General features: G+C 38.1%; 1 long non-coding RNA gene across 1 annotated transcript in view; it reads right to left on the bottom strand.

Moving 5' to 3' along the window:
- Nucleotides 1-253: 253 nt before the first annotated feature.
- Nucleotides 254-20,699, bottom strand: part of LOC147655922 (uncharacterized) — a 29,898-nt gene continuing 9,452 nt past the window's right edge. The window contains exons 2-5 of the long non-coding RNA XR_015278669.1: nt 20,290-20,387; nt 5,858-5,994; nt 2,944-3,036; nt 254-2,401 (exon numbers count right to left, since the gene is read on the bottom strand). This is a non-coding gene — a long non-coding RNA (uncharacterized LOC147655922). The remainder of the gene's footprint in view (nt 2,402-2,943; nt 3,037-5,857; nt 5,995-20,289; nt 20,388-20,699) is intronic.

Here is a 20,699-nt window from a genome sequence, read left to right on the forward strand (position 1 = left end):
ATGGAGCTCTGGGGAATTTTTGAGTCTGGAAACCCTGTAAAAGCCTCAGACATTATTGGGGAAAGATAGCAAAATGGTGTGGAGAACAGACTTGCCTCCTCTTCTGGATTTGGCAGGATACTTAGGGATTTCATCACTATGAATTTAAATGTTATTAGAAATAAAACATTTAGCAAGATTTTCTTGTTACCACACTTAAGAAAGCATCAAACCAGAAAGACCAAGAACAGAAGAAAAAATTAACTTCAATGGGTGCATTTCTTTCCTTTAAATTCAGTTTTATTTATTAATTTTTTTCTCTCCATGCTTATAAAATCTGTGCATTTGGAAACTACTTATAGGGCTGTATCCTGCTATATCATCATCTCTGATGATAGCAGGCTAATGCAAATGTAAATGTCAGCATTTTCTGCTTACAGCCATCATAGAGATTTCCATTTAAAATGTGAACATGAGTCACGCATAGCCTCTAAAAACAGGAATTATAGTTTAATCTGGTAACCTTTGGGGACACTTGTGCACTTTAGAGAAGTTCATTTCATCTGCTGACAGGTGTCCAGGGCAGGCAAAACTTAGGCTTTCTTTTAATTCTTAGGAATTATCTCTTAATTCATAGGAGATCCTAGGTGCTTAAACTTTTGGAAGACAATCACTGAGTGCGATGAACTCCATGTTTATTCATGATTGTTAAATATTTAAGAGTTTTACTATCCTCTTTACAACATTAGGGACCATGATGGGCCTTGTGTATATATGTGTGCATGCATATATACATATATACATACACATACAGACACACACTACCAAAAATCATTAGACATTTCATTCTACACTGGAAGAACTGGGACAGAAAGAGTTTATGGCATTTCATTGATGATTTAACAACTGATTTCATAGACAAGACTTGTTCTAATAATTCAGCTTGATATTTTAGGTGTGGAACTATTCATGCCAGGGCTTTGAAACCAGTGGGACCATAAAAGATTTAGCTAATTTCTGTCACTTTAGCTACACAGAAATCAGCAGTATGGTGATTAAAACTCCTGAGAACTTATTAAGGGGAATAACAAGGGTATTGCCAGACTTTTCTTCATTGCTAGCAGCTGTGTAGTACTAAATCTAGTCTAGACATCACTAACAAAACTACATTTATGCAGCAAAGATCCTTAGCAAGGTTTTTTAGAGAGCACACAAGAAATAAACATTTGGGCATTCCATAGTTGTAATGGACAAGAATTCATAGGAGAGAATTTTACTGACCTTAGAAGATAAAAAATTACAGTGATGGGAATGTGCTTCTTTCTTGTGCTGCACTCTTGGGTTGCATAAAGCAGAAGCTTTTAAACACACTACTTGCTATGACCTTTGTATACTTCCATTTACAGAATTAATGCAGAAAGGAAGGAAGCAGTGAAGAAAAATGGAAAATAAGTGTGTTAACAGGGTTTTCTTCCAAAGTATTGGCACTTTGTAAAAGTACCTCTTTGTAGTATGACTTCTAACTAATTATGTGTTTCACAATATACATTTTCAAGAGAAGGCTAAGGTCAGGAAGAACAAGAAGGAAAACAAAATAAATGGAAAGCAACAGATTAAATCCTAAAGCAAGAATAAAATATTTCTCATCAAGTCAGTTTCAATATTCAAAAGTTTAGACAGAAGTTATGAGGATACGTGCAAGGATAACAACACAGAGATAAAATAATGGTTGGTGTAGTTATGATTCAGACTTCACTTGCCCTTTATCTGCAAAAGAACAGATGCTCTAGCTAGTTCCAAATTATGAAACTGTAGCTTCAAAACACACTCTTCTCAACACCAAGCAAATTTAAAATTTAAATTAGTATCCCTACATTGTATGAAAGTCAGCTACTTTATTTTCACATTAATAATAGTTTCTTATCAAGACACATGTCCCAGAAAATATACTTTACTTTCAATTAGTTAGTGACCACTTAAAAGTAAAATAGGTCCTTTAACATCATATGAATAGGGGTAATACTTATCAAGAAGCATGGAAACTCACAGTGTTAAAAGAACATACATAAATCTCTCTCTGGCTGATTTACCAGAACTTAATACATTTAGTAAGTGGTTCCCTGACATGTTTTGACAATCCTGATCTAAACCACATAGTCAGTCACTTGCTCTTACAAGTTCTAAATTATATTACCTAATTCAACAGAAACAAAACAATGAAAATACCAATTTTTTTCAAATTAAAAATAAAAAATTAAATAATCTAATGTTCAGAAGAGGGGAAACCCAAGAACTACATCATTTATTCTTCAAATTTGAAAGCTTTCTTCAAACAGGATGATAATGTTCACTCTGCAAAACCTCAGCTTCCAGGTGACACCGAAGTTCTGAATGGAAAGACACATTTTCCTGTGTTTCTTTCCTGTTCCATCCATTTGAACAGCAGGAGAAAGAAAAACAGAACCTACTGTAGAATTTTGTCTCATAACTTCTCACTTTAAGGTAAAATACAGCATTCTATATGCATTTATGCAATAAGCATTTCACCTGGTTGAGGGGGTGACAATTCCTGAGGGAAGTGCTAAAGAGTAATGAATACCTATAGTACAGCGTTATTTTAAAAGATGTAACCATATGATGCAGATCTAAAGAGGCAAGATACTGCACAGGTTATATCTGCATTGCTTTTCAGTGTATGAAACCACACATCTTAGGTCTGGCTCTGTTTCATAGCCACCTTGCACTTGCCCCACGGTGTCTACAGGAACATTGTAATGACAGCAGCTTTACTTGGGGTGACATGAAAAAGGGGAAATTGAAAAGTAGATCAATACTAATGCAATCACAGAAAAATAAAGAAAACCTTAATCTCATATCATAACATTGCAGGAGATGGAGTTGAAGGAGAATTTACTGATACAGACAAGAGAACTAAAGGAATACACATACAAATTACACCATTACCTGTGAAGTGGAGATGACCAGAAGAAATCTTTCAAGCTGTCAGGTAGAATGATGAGAAGAATATGGTGACAAATGAACTAAGCATGATGACTTCTGGAAAGAAAAATGGGAATGGAGGGCATGATGTAACCCTCTGGCAAAGGAGATTAAAAAAACCTATGTGAATGAAATGATGTCCTTAATCAAAGTGGAGTGCAGACCATGGAAGAGGAAATTCAAAGGAGACTGAGAAAATTACTTAATTGGAAAGCACCAGGAAAAGAAGAGAATCACAAAACATCAGCCAACAGCCAAACAAAATAGTACCCTCAATTCAAAATGAAAAGCTAAGATAATTATTCAGGTTCAATTAATTAGGAAGATATAAAATTTGTTGCACTAGAAGAGGCTGACATAAGGGTTTGATGTTCTTAGAGAGCATGCAAAATACAGGCATGTCATAACATATTGCCTGTCTCATGGGAATGGACTTGCATTAGCTCATGAAGAAAAAGGCTTTCTTGGCAGTTAAAAGCAGGTCAGACTCTCCTAGTCATTGCAGAAACTAGATAATTTCTAACAAACAAGCTCTTGTATCAGAGAAATAAAACCCAAGGAAAGAAGGCAGGCCTGCCAGCAGAGCAGAATAGCCTTTTCCAGAAAGAAAAAGACACATATGATCCAAGACCTCACCTCAGAGGGGATTTCTTCCCATGTTTTGTAGGTGTCTTTAAATGAAACTTATCTGATGCCAGAAAAATAGAAACACACTAATGAATCAGTCTGAACAGGAGAAAGCTGGGGGAAATTATATTATTTTTAAAACTTATAAGACCAGTCAAAGCTGAGCTCATAACCCATCTATGTCACAGTCAACTGTTATTCTATTGTTTCATTCCTCCATTCCCCTTTTTGGCTCAGCTTTCGTTTTTTCTGTATATTTCAGCTCATTTTGCTTTTCTGCTACAAAAGACTGTCACCATGTGATTCAGGAGGAAAGTTTTACTGGTACTGATTCAATAAACACCTATAAATTTGTATATTTGTGTCATATATTTTATTGATATGACAATATGGCTTTTTCTGAAGCTCTGAAAGTACTGCCAGCAGAATTCAAATTCTACAGGATCAAAACATTTTGATGAAATGTAGAGATACAGGTTTTCTAAATCTCATGTACTCTTTTAGCTTTGTAAAGTCTTCTATTTTATCTTTTGGATGTGCCTGTTCAGTTTGTTCCTCACACATTATCAAAAACATCTGGGATGTTCTAGTTATTTACAGCCAGGATACACAACATAGGTATGTCTGAAATGCAGATATGTCTGAAAGTCTGTGGATTTTGTCTTCAACTTGAAAATTTTGACCCACTATTACTTTGCATCACTGCACTAGAATCAAGTTGAATAGGCTTCTGAAACCACCTACAAAAGGATGTCAGATGATTAATGGTAATGCTGAAATGCAGGGAGAAGATGATATAATTATCCATCTTGTCTTGAACAGATCATCTCTCTTGTATTTGCAGCTGAACAAACTGGAACTTCTTGGTCATTTGGGTTTTGTAGAAGATCAGTACCAGGAAGATGTAAGTGTTAGGTATCTTTTTTTTTGTTATTTCTTCCAGTTTACATACAGAATTTGGCAACAAGTGTCTGCGCTGTTGTTCAATTCCAATATAAAAAGTTCTTACTGACTGACTGACTGAGAAATTGTTCTCTTTATGTATAACCTAGTGGCAGAAGAGAAAAAACAGGTAACAGTTCAATCAACCCCAGTAAATAGGAATTAATTCAATCATTAAGGTGTTCTGTAGATGAATCTACACAATGCCTGGACAGAGAATATTCTAAGCACATGCTCCTCACTACTTGCAAATCTGCAGAGCAGATGTGAATAAATTTAAGCCTTCAAAATAGTTCTGCTTTTTTTCTGACTAGTGAAGGATTAGCAAAAACAAAGCAAAGGATAATGAAAATAGCTTCCAGTGCTTTTTTTGTTAATACAGATTAGCAGTAGGCATAACTCAAACGTCTCTCCACTCCTGTGCTCTGGAGCCAAGTAGCACTGAAGTGGAGCAGCTTTTCTCTTACATGTGGAATTTGACAGCTTCATCCCTATCTGGGCATGCAGCAATGTGGAGGCACTGCCTCTCATTCACACACCAAAGGAAGGATGTGCTTTAGCTTAGAAGATGTATTGAATCAGCATGTCCCCTCTTAACTCAGAACTGCTCAGTACTAGAGCAGACATTGCAGATCTCCTGGTAATGAGCTAGTTCTTGGCACCTGCAGCTTTACACTGCCAGTCCTTGTGAATTAGGCAACAGGGACACTAATCCACATTTGAAAGGTGTTTAAACATCCATGTTCCACTTTCATCCCCAAAGCTCTACAAATCCTTGATATGCATCTGGGCACAGACTTATTTTATATCAAGGTAACATCTGACACATTTGGCACCCAACTACTGCTCCCTTTCTGAGCCACTGGTGTTTCTCCAGTTGTGTGTTTGGTGCATCCAAATGAGGAGAAGCTCCAGATTGCTCCTCCGAGCTGGTATGCTTAAATCTTTCAAGACCCAGTGTACAGACACTCATGAGGAAGCTTCTGTCAAGCCTAAAACATAATTCTTTAAATGCCAGATTCTGTCAGCTCTACACCTGTGCCTGGAGCAAGACCAGATACAGTTCAGCACTCCTGCCCTGCTCACAGGGGAAAAAACTGCCATAATTCTGTCACCTTGGGACCAAAGTTTGAGGGAGGTCTTTCTTTTCTTTCCTGTTTACATAGACAATACCACCTTCTTGTCCATCTCATTTTAGTTATCCTTAGTCTTCCCTTCTCCAGCTGCCAACTACCAATATTATAATCAGATCCCATTAAAGAGCAGCAACCAGATTTATTGCTACAGGAAAAGAAGAAAAAAGGCTCACCTAGGACTGGATCTTCAAACAATCTGGAGCATCAGCTACAGCATCCTGTCAGATGAGGTCAGGATATTTTTCTTCTAATGGGATGCAACACAGCTAAAAAATGGACCAAAGCCTTCCACCCAGACCTGAGCAGAGACCTAGAAGACATGGGCATAAACTGATTTCAGAACATGTCCAAAACAATGTTTATTCCCTTTTCTGGCCTCTTCAGGTTTAAGATGTGCTAACCAAAATATTTGCCACTGTTTAACATGGTGAGATTGACAACATTTATTGTAATTCACAAATTTAGAAAACATATTCCTTTTCCACAAAATCTCTGGATTTCCTAAACTTCTATCTGAAACAATATGCTATTTTTAGTGATCTGAATGAAATCCTTTGATTTTCCCATCTTCTGGGAATGTTGAAATAAAGTTTCTTTTCATAATGAATGTTCTGTAGATTTCAAAGCTACAGCAGGTTTACATCTGTGCAACTGAAAGCCAAATATAGGTTTACATTTGTCATTACTTACTGAGTTCATGAATGGCCCAACTAATGTGATCCATGATTTATGACACAAAATACTGTTGTACCTAGCCAAATATTCAGAATGCTTTGAAGTTACTGCTGGGCTGAACAAAGGGCAGGAACATTTTGTCCTAACCCAGATACAGAAATTAATCTAATTCTCTGCCAAAGGGAAGAAAATAAATGCATTTTCATCTTTCCTAATAATGGGTGTTTTTCCCATCACTTTAAAGCCTGCAAGTTAGCTGTGGTACATGAATGAGCTCCTCTAGGAAATGCATTTTTGCATTATTTACCACCCCCCACAATTCTCCTCCTGAAAAAACAGTGTTTATGGATCAAATCTAAGGTTGTTCTCACAAGCTGCTCTGTTCAGCTACATTCCTACATGACAAGGCTTACTCTTCAGTAAGCTTCTCCTTGCCCTGGATGGCCTGGCAGTGGGAACAGAAAATATACATATACATAAAACATAACATATAACGTAACATATAACATAGCATACAACGTAACATATAACATAGCATATAACATATAATATATAACATACAACATGTAACATATAACATCATAAATGATCCCAGCAACTTTCAGTATACCATTGTCATCCCTCTAGGTGCAGCACCCTGGAACAGCATTAGCATAGCTGCTAATCCAGTAGCAGAAATTTAAGGACAATAGATACAAAAGAGGCCAATAAAATAAAAATTAAATAAAATAAAATGTTCTGTGTTCAGTTCTGTGTTGTACCTCCCTCTTGAAAAACAAGGAAGTGCGAATACCAAGTCTTTACAAACTCAATTACATTCTCTGTTTCCAGTTTTTGCTTTTAGGGGTCAATGATATGATTGATACAAATTGATACAGATGTTTCAGCAAAAATGTATGAAAATCCCTTCGTTCCTATTCCACTTGATCCTTCTCTGTGCTCTTTTGCACTAGGCAGTGTTTTTCCTGCCAGTCTGTTTGCTAGGCAGAGCAGGACTACATCTGCACATTTGGCTTTGAAGTTGTTGTTCTGGGCAGTTAGAAACAACCAGGTTCTCTCAAGGTCCTGGTGGCTTGTATGTTATTTCAAGAAGTTTTGTGTCATCTTTGCTCCTAAAAAGGATTAGGTTTAAAAAAATGATGAAGTCACTATCCTTTTTTTCATAACAAAGTAAAAAAAAAAAAAAAAAGCCAAGCAGCATTTTAAATTTTAAAACAAAATTTATAAGTTGTTTTTTTTTTTTCAATTTATAAGACATAAACTCTATATGTCTTCAAATCTCAAAAAATATTTTTTTTTATATAAAGGAGCATAAATTAAATTTTCTTTTGGCTGAGTACTTAGTATTAAGAGCAAATGTTGTAAATCAATTTCTCAGGGTGAACTAAACATGGCCAATCATAAACTGAAAGACTGGATTCGTATTATTAAAATCTAATAAACAAGAATTCTTTCCTACCCCCATTCATGCTATTTTCTAGGAAGCAGAAAGAAAATCCATTTTCATACAGCTCTCATTCTTCATTCTCCCAATCTCTTCTTAAAAAGCTTATCAGTGTTTCAGAGAAATTGTTGAAAAAATGAGTCCTTGGAAATCTAAGAGGAGATTTATTCCAGGAAAAGATAAGTTGACCCCAGGTCTATGCACCTCATTTCCACAGGTTTTTAGAAAACCCACAGGTAGTCTGACCATATCAGTAAACTGCCACATCCCTTAGACAGAACCATCCTTTTGAAGAAGTTTACCAAAGTGGGGAGGTTTATACTTTTTGATTTAGTGTGGTCTTTTTTAAATCCCCTTCCATTTCCTTGCCCTATGAACAATCTCAAGAGGGATGTCTGCTGTGAACCTGAGGATCTACATACAGAGGACTTGCACAGTTTTTACAAATGAGCTTTCATGTGCTCCTCAGTCCATATGACTTCATAGGTGCATTTTGTTCTGTGCACCTGTAGCTGTAGTATTCGAGTGAATGAGCAAGAAACAGACCCGTTATTTTCAGAGACACTATGGTCTCCAACCTCCACTGTAGGGGAGAAGCAGGTGGACTCAGAACCCTGCAGGGTAATCAGTCAGACAACTGTGTTTAAAACACTCTGAGCCCAGAGTGTTTTAAAGATGAAGGCTGGAAGCAGGCCCAAAAGGTTCCTCCTCTTTCTCAGAATTTGACAAGTAGGACTGGAACTTTCTAGAAGAGGTGTGAGATTCTGGACCTAGAAGGCTGGACAACAGAGGTGGGCAAAGATCCTCCTGGGATAGTGGGGCCTCCTAAAACAGCACCACTGGTTCCATGCACCACGACCTCCCCTGCTAAGAGGAAAAGAAGGGTAGCAGATAAACAGCAGAAAGAGTAGCTGTAATAGCAGACTCCCTTCAAAGGGGAATGCCTGATATACAGACCCAGCTCACAAGTCTGCTGTCTCTAGGGGCTTGGATAAGGAATGTTACTGGAAAACTCTCCAGTTTAGTAAGGTCCTCTGATAACTGTCCTCTATTATTTAAATTGGCAGTGTTTAGATGAAAAAGAAAAGTCAGGGGGAAATCAAAAAAGAATTCAGGGCCCTGGACAGTTGGGAGAGGGGTCCAAAGCAAAGGTAGCGATTTCCTCACTGCTTCTGGTAAGAAGGAACAATATTGATGGAAATAGCAGATCCATCAAGTTAGTGCATGGCTCCAAGTCTGGTGTTGGCAGAAAAAGTTTGCATTTGTTGACCATGGGATGACCTACTCAACACCTGGTCTACTGACACCTGACAGGATGCAAAAATATCAGAGGGGAAAAAAAGCTCTAGCACAGGAACTGACAGGGCTCATTGGCAGAGCTTTAAACCAGCCTGGAAGGGGAAAAGGGACAAAGCCAGGCTGACCAGTGACAAGTGATGGGATGGGATGTCAAAACCTGAGGAAAGGAGCACTAATGGGATACATCAATCTGCCTCAGGAGGTGCTGGCTACAGTGTACCACACCTGAAATGTTTCTACACTAATGCACCCTCATGAGGGACAAACAATGGGAATCCAGGCTTTGGTCCAGTCCCAGAGATTTGACATTGCTGGCATAAGTGAAACCTGGTGGGATGGATCCTGTGACTGGAGTGCCCTGTGGGATGGTTACAGGCTCTTCAGGAGGGACAGGCAGGGCACGAGAGGTGGAGGGGTGGCACTATGTGGAACAGAAGGGGCAGAATGGATGGAGCTGACAGCTGGCAATGGCAGAGTTGAGCGCCTCTGGGTAAGAATCAAGGGACAAACAAATAATGCAGATGCCATCATGGGAGTCCCCTATAGACCTCCTGGCCAGGACAATGATAAAATGAAAGAAAAAATAATTCTTTGAGGAACTAAGGGACTCTTCCAAGTCAACTGCCCTTGTCCTTATGGGAGACTTCAATGTGTCAGAAATTAACTGAGAGCATCACACACCTGGTAGAACCTGGGCTAGAATATTCCTAAAAACCTGGATGACAACTTTATGGAACAGGTCAGACAGATGTCCACCTTGATCTCCCACTTGTCAAAAGTTTGGGTCTCATGAGTGGAGATTGGCAGCCATGTCTTGGCCATGGTGACCACAAAGAAATTGAATTTTAAATCTTGTAAAGGGGAGGAAAAGTGTCCAAACCTGAACTCTGCATATAAGGAAAGCAAACTTCAGGCTGCTCAGGGAACTAGTAAGTAAGGCCTCCTGGAAAAAAGTTTTTGCAGATGTTGAGGTCCATCAATGCTGGCCACTTTTTAAACATCACCTACTCAGGGCACAGGAGCAGGCAATTTCCAAATGTTAGAAGTCAAGCAGGGAAGAGGGGGGACTCTCATCTCTTCTCTGTGGTGACAAGTGACAGAATCCAAGAGGCTGGGGAGGTTTGGGTTGGATGTTAGGAAAAGGTTTTTCACCCAGAGGGTGGCTGGGCACTGGAACAGCTCCTCTGGGAAGTGGTCACAGCACCAAGCCTGACAGAGCTCAAGAAGTTTTTGGACAATGCTCTCAGTCATATGATGTGGCTCCTGGGCATGGCCCAGTGCAGGGCCAGGAGTTGGACTCAGTGATCCTTGTGAGTCCCTTCGAACTCAGCATATTCTGTGTGATTCAGTGCATAAACATTTCTGAAGTATTCACTGGAGCTTCTCGAATCAGCACAGATTAGTAATTGGAGCCACTCTCTTTAACTATTTACTGCCTGGGAAAATTCTCTTGCTTCCCCCACCAAAGTGGTTCAGAAGTGTACTTTTCACATGTTTGCAATCTTTCAAACACTTTTCAGAGCTTTAAGATGTTAAACACCCACTCCCATCCTACCCCAAATTCCTTGTTCTCTAACAGGTAAAATTCCTTGAAAACAATTCCAAGGATCTAGCAGGTCAACTTCCTTCTCATCCCGAGCTGAAATAACCTCTCCTTACCCTCTGGAGAAATAGGAAATACACACAAGTCCTCTTCAGAGGACTTAACTTTGTGTTTTCACTTGTTACAACTTTTAGAATAACTTTCTATGGGGGACCTGCAACTGGTCTTCTAGACAGAGAAGTTTTAGACACTTTTTTTATTGAATCCATGTACCTTGGGAATTTTTTTTTCCCCTTCCCTAAAGAAGTAATTTTTCAGAGACTTCACCATTTCAGCTCTACTTATAGCTAAGACAGAATTCAGGAAAGTTAACACGTGCCTTTAGACCCAGTCCAATCCAGAAATAAAAAAATATTTCACTGTAATGCAGCAGCAAGGAAGAAGTCTGACATTCCAACCTAAGTACATATACTGCTTTCTTCTTCAAGGAATAAAGCCTTTGGTACAAAAGTTCATAAGGCCAAAAGATTTCAGAGGGAGGGGAAAGCTATAGTGTATTATATATTCTATGTTATATCTGCTATGTGTTCCTGCTTGGCATAGTCCTGACAAAATAAATTCCACTGAAAGATTACTGCACCTAGGAGAATTCACCTAGGCTTGGAACCATGGCAAACTGCTCCAGGGATGCACTTTAAATGTATTAGATTTCTCTTTGAAAAAAGATTATTTTCTTCTTTTATTATTAATTGCTGCATTATGTCCTTTCCCAAAGTGATATTTTTGCCATATGCTGTTCCTCTTTTATATCAATTTTGCTACCTCCTGTGACAGCAACCAATGTGTCTTGCAGCAAATGCTAAATTTGTTATGCCAGAAGGTATGACAAATATGACACAATGAGTACTTACATGCTACAGGATAACAAAATTATTTTATTTAAAACATTATTTTACACTGTAACACTTCTTTGCAAAAGGAGTTTTTCACAAAATTTGCCAATGTTTTCTACCACAAGGAACTTTCCTTAATTTTAACCACTCTGTCTTCAAATGAAGCAGGAATAATCATTGGAGCAGACCATGAGTTAACCCTTCCTTTTCCTGCACACCACTAGAGCAACACAAGCTCACTTCTTCCTGTCCTGGCCATACCTTTCTGTCTCCCTCCTGTTCACTGCCTGAGTGTCCCTGGCATGACACTGGCCCTCATAAGGGAATGGCAGGGGCTGCAGAGCTGTGGAGAACACGGGCACTGGGACTTCTCCTCTGGGTCCCAGCTCAGCTATTGCATTATTTTGCTTTAAAGGAAAACCAAAGCTTCCAGCACTCTTCTGAGAGATAAAACAGATTAGATTTGAAGGAGTAATTGTGCTGATCCCAGTGCTCCTCAAGCCACAGACACCAGTGGATGTCAGAGAGGAGCTTGGCACTTCTCATCCCAGGACAGCAGAGTAGGGCATGGATCTAACCCAGAGCTTCCAGTCATTGACAGAGATGTGGAGCTCTGGCCAACTCTTGGGCTTTGGGGGAGTCTGTCAGAGAACTGCAGCTGTTTCAAACCAAAGTACTGGTGCAAGCACTCATTAAATCACACCAAGACTATTGTGGAATCAGTAATAAGGATAAAGGAAATAAATTAGAAGCATGGAAGATTATTTAAGTGTTAGAGATAATGAACTCAGCAGGGCCTGACAAAGTGTCCCCCTGTGAGTACTCACAGCAGTAGCCAGAGCAGTCTCAAAAGTATTAGCACTGATATCTGAATGTGTTTAGAAGACAATGAGATCCCAAAGGACTGTGAGAGGACAAAGAGAAAATCTTTCTCAAAGAGGAAAAAGGTCTATCTAAGAAATTAGATACTATTCAAACTAACTTCCATACCCCAAAGTATAGTGGAATAAATTACAGAGTAATGTATCCGTTTGTGAACACAAGAGGGTAATAGGAATCATTTAACATGTATTTTCAAAAAAAAAAAAAATTTGCTCAACACAATTTCCTTCTTTGATAAAATTATTGGCTAAGTGGCAGAGTGGGAAGCATGAAAATATCTTGTCTTTATTATGGCTCTTGACAGAGACCAAAAAGACTCCCCCATAATCAAACAAGAGAAATATGTTCTAGATAAAATTGTTATACAGAAGGTTGAATAAAGAATAGTTCAAAGTCTGTTTTCTACCAGAAGGAGATGAATAGATTCTTAGAGAGATATGTTGTACGTCTTAAAGTCTTCAATATTTCCATTAAGGTGAAATAATACACAGAGAATATATGAGGAGAAAAACCCCAGATAACACTAAACAGAAAACTCTCTGGATAAGACATAAAATTAAAAAAAATCTTAACAGCTTCAATAAATCATCTGAGAGAAAGAAGCTGATATCTGCTTCTTTTGTGTTACTTACGATATGTTACTTATGATGTAAATCACATGAGAAGGGAAAACACTAAATGCATAAACACAAAATATGGGGTAAAAAGTAACAAAATACATCAGGAAAGGATTAGAAATATACTACAAATCACAATGCCACTTCAAAAGAACCTTTATGTGAAGAAGTCTATACTAAAGGTGTTTCTAACTTAATCACTTTAGTATGTCTGGGACTATATGTCTATTACATATATTGAGCAATACCTCTCTCGTTAAACACTGCACACAAACACAGAAAATTCATAGGAAAGTTAAAAATATAAAATATTTCAGGCATTCTGGAAAAACTGAAATAGTGGAGGTGATTCATCAACAAGCAAAGAAATTTGCTGTGAATTCCATTTTCACATCACAAAAAAGTTGACATGAAACCTAAAAGGATACATTTGCTATGAGACTGGAAAAGAAGAAGATTAGAAGAATTAGAAGAATTAGAAAAAAATTAAGAAATTAGTACAGATTGAATAACATCAGTGTTTGGGTATATTTGGAGGAATTTGTAGAATCCTTGGAATTATTTTAATCAGAGATTTTGGATCAAGGAGTATGGCTACCCTCATGTCAGGGATGACTTTGTAAGCAAACCTCACTAAAAATTAATGTACGTTGAATCAAAAAGGTGATATTGGCTGCCACTGAGTTGTCTGGGACCCCACCCCTCAATTCCTCACACCCAGGTCTTTCTAGTTAAATTCAGAATAATCCAATAGTAAAACATTTCTTTCTCTTCCTTCTAAAGATCAAGTGGCATGAAGGTTAGCAGTACTATTCCCAACAGTTCTTCTAGTGGAAAACATAAGTGTTTGTTCTGCGTCATTCAAACAGAGAGAATTTTTTCTCACTTAATTTTAAAGCAATAAAAAAAAAAATAATTGGAAGACACTAAGAATGTCTTTTTTAAATTTGTAAAATCAGGGGCAGTAGTTAAAAAGCAGCGAAATTAAAGATATCTCTTCATAGACACCTTACTGCAGTTAAATAGTTTGAATAATTCTTTGGGATAATCTCCTGAGAGGGAAGATATGTCAAGACAATTTAACAGCCCTCCTCTGGAATTTGTATTCCTTATTTTAAAAGCTAGAGTAGATTTAAGGATATATTTCAGGTTCCCTAGCTCCAGTGGAACCAGAAGTCTGTTCCTCTGTTGACTTCTTAAAATGCATTAAATTCTTTCCTAAATTGGAGCCTCTGCAAGTCTCTGCAACCCTCTGTAACCCAAAGTTTTTGATCAGATGCACATACCAAAACACAGAAACAGCTGGAACATTTCAATGTGATTTAAGAAACTTAATTTTAAAAACACATTTGGGTATGGTTAAATTTGTTGTCCTTTAGGACTAGCACCACCAACACAAAACCCCATTGTGTTGTCCACAGTCCCCAAGAAGACCATTCAGCTTTACACCCCTTCTAGTCATAAAGAATGCTGAAAAACAAGGTCAGGGGGAGATGGAGGCTGAGGGAAGAGAAAGAAAAAAAAATTAGCTTTTATTTTCATTGTCTGTCCCATAGAAAGAGACCTAGACTGTATAAAGACTATGAGACAGGTGTGTGGCATTCATAGTCAGCTTTCTGTCAACTCAGAAGGTCTGGATGGAATCTGGTACAGACAGAGGCCAAACATTCCTATCTCTGGGACATTTTTGTGTATATGGTGACCAATGTTCTGGTTTTGTCAACCTCAGCTGGCATATCCCCTGATGAGGGGGATCCTGATGAGATGTAGCCATTGGCATTTACAGGGTGGTGTTGCAAGGGAGAAATGATGTAAAATATTAAAGACCTTTTTGGGTCCTGACACATAAATAGGCAAAGGTGGAAAGTTACCTGTTGTAGCACTGGGCAGCTGCACAGGGTACCTGTGAGCCCAGTTTTGAGCTGTGTCAGTCATCTTGCACAGAGGAAAGGTCCCTGCAGCCATCCTGGGCTTCACTTGGGAAGAAGCTGGCTGGTTGACCCCAGGATAGGCCCCAGGAGTGACATCATGTTTGTACAGAAGATCAAGAAATCAGCTTCTAGGTTCAGTATCCTACCTGGCAATGTTCCATGTCACACCAAGGAGATCAATTAGTGATTTCTGAAGAGCCCAAAGTAGAAGAAAATTGGGTTATATGCAAAGCAAATAGGAGCAAAACTCAAGACTCAGGACTTACCTGCAACTGCTAATACATTTTGCTTTGATACTGATTTAAATAATTAAATGTCAATGCCAAAGGCCTTCTTCACATAAAGGTTCAATGAAAATAGTATTTGGAGGAAGTGCTGATGCAGTTTTGTTTTTCAAGTGGGATCTAGATGTGCCCAATATATGGAATTCTGAGATATCTTAGATTTTACAGATTTAAGATTTTTCTTAAGGGTGGAATGACACTGCTCCTATGAATGAAGACTATTTAAAAGTATTTAAATTAAATCCATTCACAAATATTTTCTGACAATAAACAGTTTAATATATGTGTCTATACTATTCAAACCACAATGAAATAAACAGGAACAGTAATTATCAAGGAGAAAATTTGACTGTATTATTAAGGGAAAGATACTCATATACCAAAGTGTGTTACACACCAAGGTGTGTGTTCTCATTAACTCATACAAGGCCACCTCCTGCCAAGTGGCAATGGATTGGCTTCTCATGAAGGAAAGGGGATAGTACCAACACTGAATTTCAAAATAATTCTATTATGTCAGAATTATATACATGTGCAAATTATGAAATTAGACAACCATTCAGTGTGTGGGTGAATTCATGGTCCCAGGAGGCTTAGTTCAGGAGAAGCTTCCATTTCCCATACACTGATGTTCCCTTAAAAAACAACACAGTGGAAATGTTGCAAATGCCACTGTGCTAAAAATCAGAACAAATTTCAGCTTTAACCATGTTAGTTGGGCATGTTGGTCACAGCAGTATCTACAAATGAAGACATTTCTCAAAGCTTTAATAAATTTTGTATTGGATTAATAAAATGAAACTCTTCCCATTTAGGAAACAGGTTTCTTTGAATGTATTTTTTTTTTCAGTGCATTTCTATCAATAAGACTGTCCAGTTCCCTCTTGTAGACTTACTCCTGCTTCTCGCCAGTCCCTCAAGAAGGAAGTTTGCATTTATTTAAAGGATCTTCACTAGCCTTCTTTTTAAAAGACATCTTTGATCAGGAGTCACCCTCGGGTATATATAGAAATTAAGTCCCTGGAGAGCTACAAACCTTTCCACTATCCTTTCTTGCAGGAAATTGAAAGAATTCAAAGATCTCTTTTTAGACATTCATCTTTATGCTGTGCAGTAAAAATATAAGTGAGCAATGAAATAAATCTCTCATAAGTTTCCTGTGCTAAAGCTTGTAGAACAAGTATGAAATCAGATGATGAACACTAGCTATCTGATTAGTTCCTTTACTTGCATAACAATTACAGGTGACAACTTTAAATCTATGTCCTTGGAAAAGGACACAACTTCGACTTTTAAATGGTTGTTATGTAAGGCTGAAAAAGTTATCCAGTGGAAAGCGCCATTCCCTTACAATTTTGCAGCAATTCAAATCCATTTTAGTTCCAGTAAGCTTACATTTACCAAAAAGGGTGAGATTCAGTCCCAAAGAAAGAATAATGTACAACAAAAACTTTATGGTGCAAGAAAATGTACTGAGTCATGAGTGCAAGGACATATAAAAATGACATCTGCTTCACTTTTTGCATGTCCTGATGTCTTCTGCTTTGAATTTGGAACCCAGAGGTATTGAAAGAAAGAGAGCTTTTACAGAGCTAAGAGCTGTGATGCAGCCCAACTCCATACATTTTGCTGACATCCTGCAAGTTCACTGTTACTTAAAGAAGTTTGCTCCTGCATAAAGCAAAAAGTGCTTGCTCTCTCTGGTATTCAGGTTCTAAAGACACTCAAGCTAGATCTTGCCAAATCAGAGTTCCCAGAATGAAACATTAAAGGTAATTTCAAACTTTTTCTCTAAAAATAGAAAGGCCTGTTGTGCTCTCATTTCTCTCTGTGAAGAAGAAAAAAAAGCTATGTGTCCTATTTCAATTATTAACAAAAACCTTGCAGAATCAGGAAACAGACTTTTCAAATAACCCTTATTTGGTGTCTGTAGAAATGGAAATCCCATTTCTAGCACACCATATTCTCTAGTCATCCCACACTAATGTTTAGAGCAGTGCAGTGTACTGAAAGTGATATAACACACTATAGAAAGAGGTCTTTAAGGGTGGCCAGCTACAGCAGAATCAAATGTGGCACATCACATGTATTATATCATCAGAAGGCCTACATAGAACACTTGTGATCTTAAAGTTTTCAGGTGATCTGATAAAAACCAAGAGTTACTAGTTCAAGATGTTCTTTTGTCCCTAAATAGATTTATCAGACAATAATAATTACTTGGTTTTAGACCAAATCCATTACATAACTGATTTCCAGTGCTAGATAGATTTTTAGGTCCTTTTAAAGATCTTTCCTATTACTCTTTTTTTTATTCTTTGTCAATCATACATTTTCCTGGTTTACTTAAATGCTAAGCCCATTGCTGCAATACTCAAGAGATGGCTCCTTTCCAGCAACTTGCTAGGTGAATTTTGCATATGTAATTTTATCTGTGGCTTTGACACAGCAATATTTCCCTGCTTCATTTAAGCATGTTTTTGTGCTCAGATCAGCTTGCAGACTTAATTTATCATCATCTGGCATCCATATGTAAATACAGATCAGAAACACTTTCAAAAACATTAATATGAAAAAGGAAAAGCTTATTATGAGATGCATTAAGAGGCCTACACAGAGTCACTGACCCTGTAAGCCTCAGGATACAACCCTGTGATTTCCTCCCATCTGTGGAGCATTCCTCTAATACCAGCAAGATTCTAGGCAGCCTAGGAACCCGCAGACCTACCTGCTTCCATCCTTCCTTTTCCTCAAGTGTCAAGCTCCCTGACAAGATGTTCCCCACAAGATATTATTGACTGCAAAGAGTCTTCTGAGTATAAATAAGTGATTTACAGTGCTTGGCCAAGAAAGGAAAAAGAAATAATTTGAAAATTTTAGTGAAATAGATGGGCCTGATCAAACAAATTTGTATTAGTCTTATTCTTTCAAGTTTCACCCTACTTCAAACATGACTGTTGTTACCAATTTCTCTTCTTGCACTGCATTTAAGTCAGGCAAAGGCATCGCTTTCTTTTTAGGATTGTTCTATTTTGTCATAATGCCACTGCCACAATGTATAGTAATACACGCAACTGCATGTTCTTTTATAGAAATCAGAGGATTTTTGGCCAACTGTAAGGAATTAATTTAATGTACGTGGGCATAAAGGTATGCATGCACTCACTTGTGACTTACCCCACTTTGAGCTCCGCAAATCAGGCACAACATAACATAAAACAGACAACAAAATTTAGACAACAGGAATGTATGTCTAATACAAAGTCTTGACTGTGACTTTCTTGTTTGTAATTTATCAAAAATCTGAGAACAGTAACCAGAGTTTATCATTGCAACAACTATAGCAGCAAAATATAAGTGCTTATTAGCCCTGTGTTCAGTCACTCAAATCTCATCTGCTGTGGAAGTTGGAAGACTCCTCCTTCAAGGGTTCAGGTTTCCAAGCACAGTCAAGGCTCCTTGAGCAGTCCACAGACAATGTCTGAATGAACACAGTGTGACTGTAAACCCAAGAATGGATATTCTCTGTCCAGTGCTATCATGACAAAAAGTGGTTGCAGTACTTCAGAGTTCTCTGTGCCTCTTTACTGTTCATTGTCAGCACCCTCCTTCCAGTGTCCTTCAGTGAGACCATGCTCCAGCCTTCATTTTATATGATCATCTGAACATAAAACTGAGGATTCTCTTTTCCTTTGGATTTGTAGTCCTCAAGAAGCAATATAAAATTTTAATTGTAATTTTGAACATGGCCTGCTCACTTTCAGCCCATCTGTTCTTTCCCCTCCCAGACACAGCTGTGACTCCAGAGCCACACGTTGTCTGAGCACAGAAAAACCAATGAGCTTCACTGCTTGCACATGAAGGGCAAGTCTAAGCAGAATAAAGCTGTGTCAGGGAGAGATACCAAAGCAAACTTGTAATGGATTAACATGAGTATTGAAAACAGCATTGCCTGCATATCCCCTGCTGTATTATTTATAGCCAACACTGTTGTACTGCTTTCAAGACTCAAGCCAGCATCTGAGAGCTGCTATCTGCACATGCAACTGTGCTGGGTTACCATGCCCAGCTCAGCTGCCTCGGTGGAGTCTAAAACTAATCCCACAGAGACAGCAACTTGAATGCCAGCTAATTATATGCAAAGATGAAGTTTCTCTGCATCACCCATTTTCACTGATTAATACTCTGGTCATGAAGCCCTGAGCACTGTAAACTCTCTTTACTTCCACAGGAGCTGCAGAATAGGCAGGCTGCCCAGCATCCTGGTGAGTGGCTCTGCAGATCCCCAGCTCTCTGCAGAGACAGCTTGTATGAACTGTGGTTTTCCAGATTCCATGAGCACAGACATAGTTTTCTCCATTTTATCCCAATATCAGCATTATCTCATCCTTCAAGAAATTACTGTCCACCCTGTGTGCAGTGGTTTTCAGGCTGCAGTATTAAATAGCAGGGGTTTGAGATCAGCTGTAAGAACTTCAAAGACTCTACACTAAGGCAATTTGATTTTTTTTTCCAAAACAGGGACAGTTGTCTCTTGTAGTATTTTTCCTGTGATAGTGTTTGCAACAGGAAAAGGCCACTGTACATAATGGTAGGAAATGGCTTTATTGGCATAAAGACCCTACAGAATTAAAAAAAAAAAAAAAAAAATTATTTGTAAATTTGCTGTCAAGGCAGTGCCAGAGACCTCAAAACTAGATTACCAGTAACCAAATGAGATTTTCCCCTGAACCACAGAAAATCTGCTCAGTTCCTTGGCAGATCTAGTCACATGTAAAAAACAGCCCAGGATGTGGAATCACTCCAATCTGTTGTTGTCAATATACTCTGTAAATATAATATCTGTAGAGTATATTGCTGTGTGTTCACCCTGAAAACAACACCCACTCTGCCTTTCTGCTTCGTGGCATATTATAAACACAAACTTGCTTATCATCCTCTTCACTCTGCTATCTTTTGGGGCAATTTTTTACTAAGTAATACCTTCATAAGTGCAGTTCATGCTGGGGAAACCCAGTAAATCAGATGCAAACTTACCAGAAATGAGTTAGGCAATGCTTGTGACAATCTTATTTTCTCAATTCACAATCTTGTTTTGATTAGCAACTTTTCATTGTGCCTGTGGAATTCTCTTTCTGGAAAAGCAAGAACAAAAGGTGACTGTGGCTTATTTCAAATGCATTAGTTAAAGCTTATAACAAGCTGTTAAGGAGAAAAAGCAAAATAAAAAGGGAAAATAGAATCTTTATACTGCAACAAAATAGGTGACAGCATTATGTTTCCTGCTGTATCAACATCCTTACTGTAAATGACTAAGGGTTTATAATTCAGTTGCCACATTTCTTTCTGCCCTGAGACAGCATCCTAAGAAGATGGCTTTTTTGATTTATCTGAATATTTGAACAAAAACATACATTTCATATGTGTTTTTCACTCAGCTCATTATG

Source organism: Cyanistes caeruleus, chromosome 1 (genome assembly GCF_971803275.1).
Source record: "Cyanistes caeruleus chromosome 1, bCyaCae1.hap1.1, whole genome shotgun sequence".
Lineage (NCBI taxonomy): Eukaryota > Metazoa > Chordata > Aves > Passeriformes > Paridae > Cyanistes > Cyanistes caeruleus.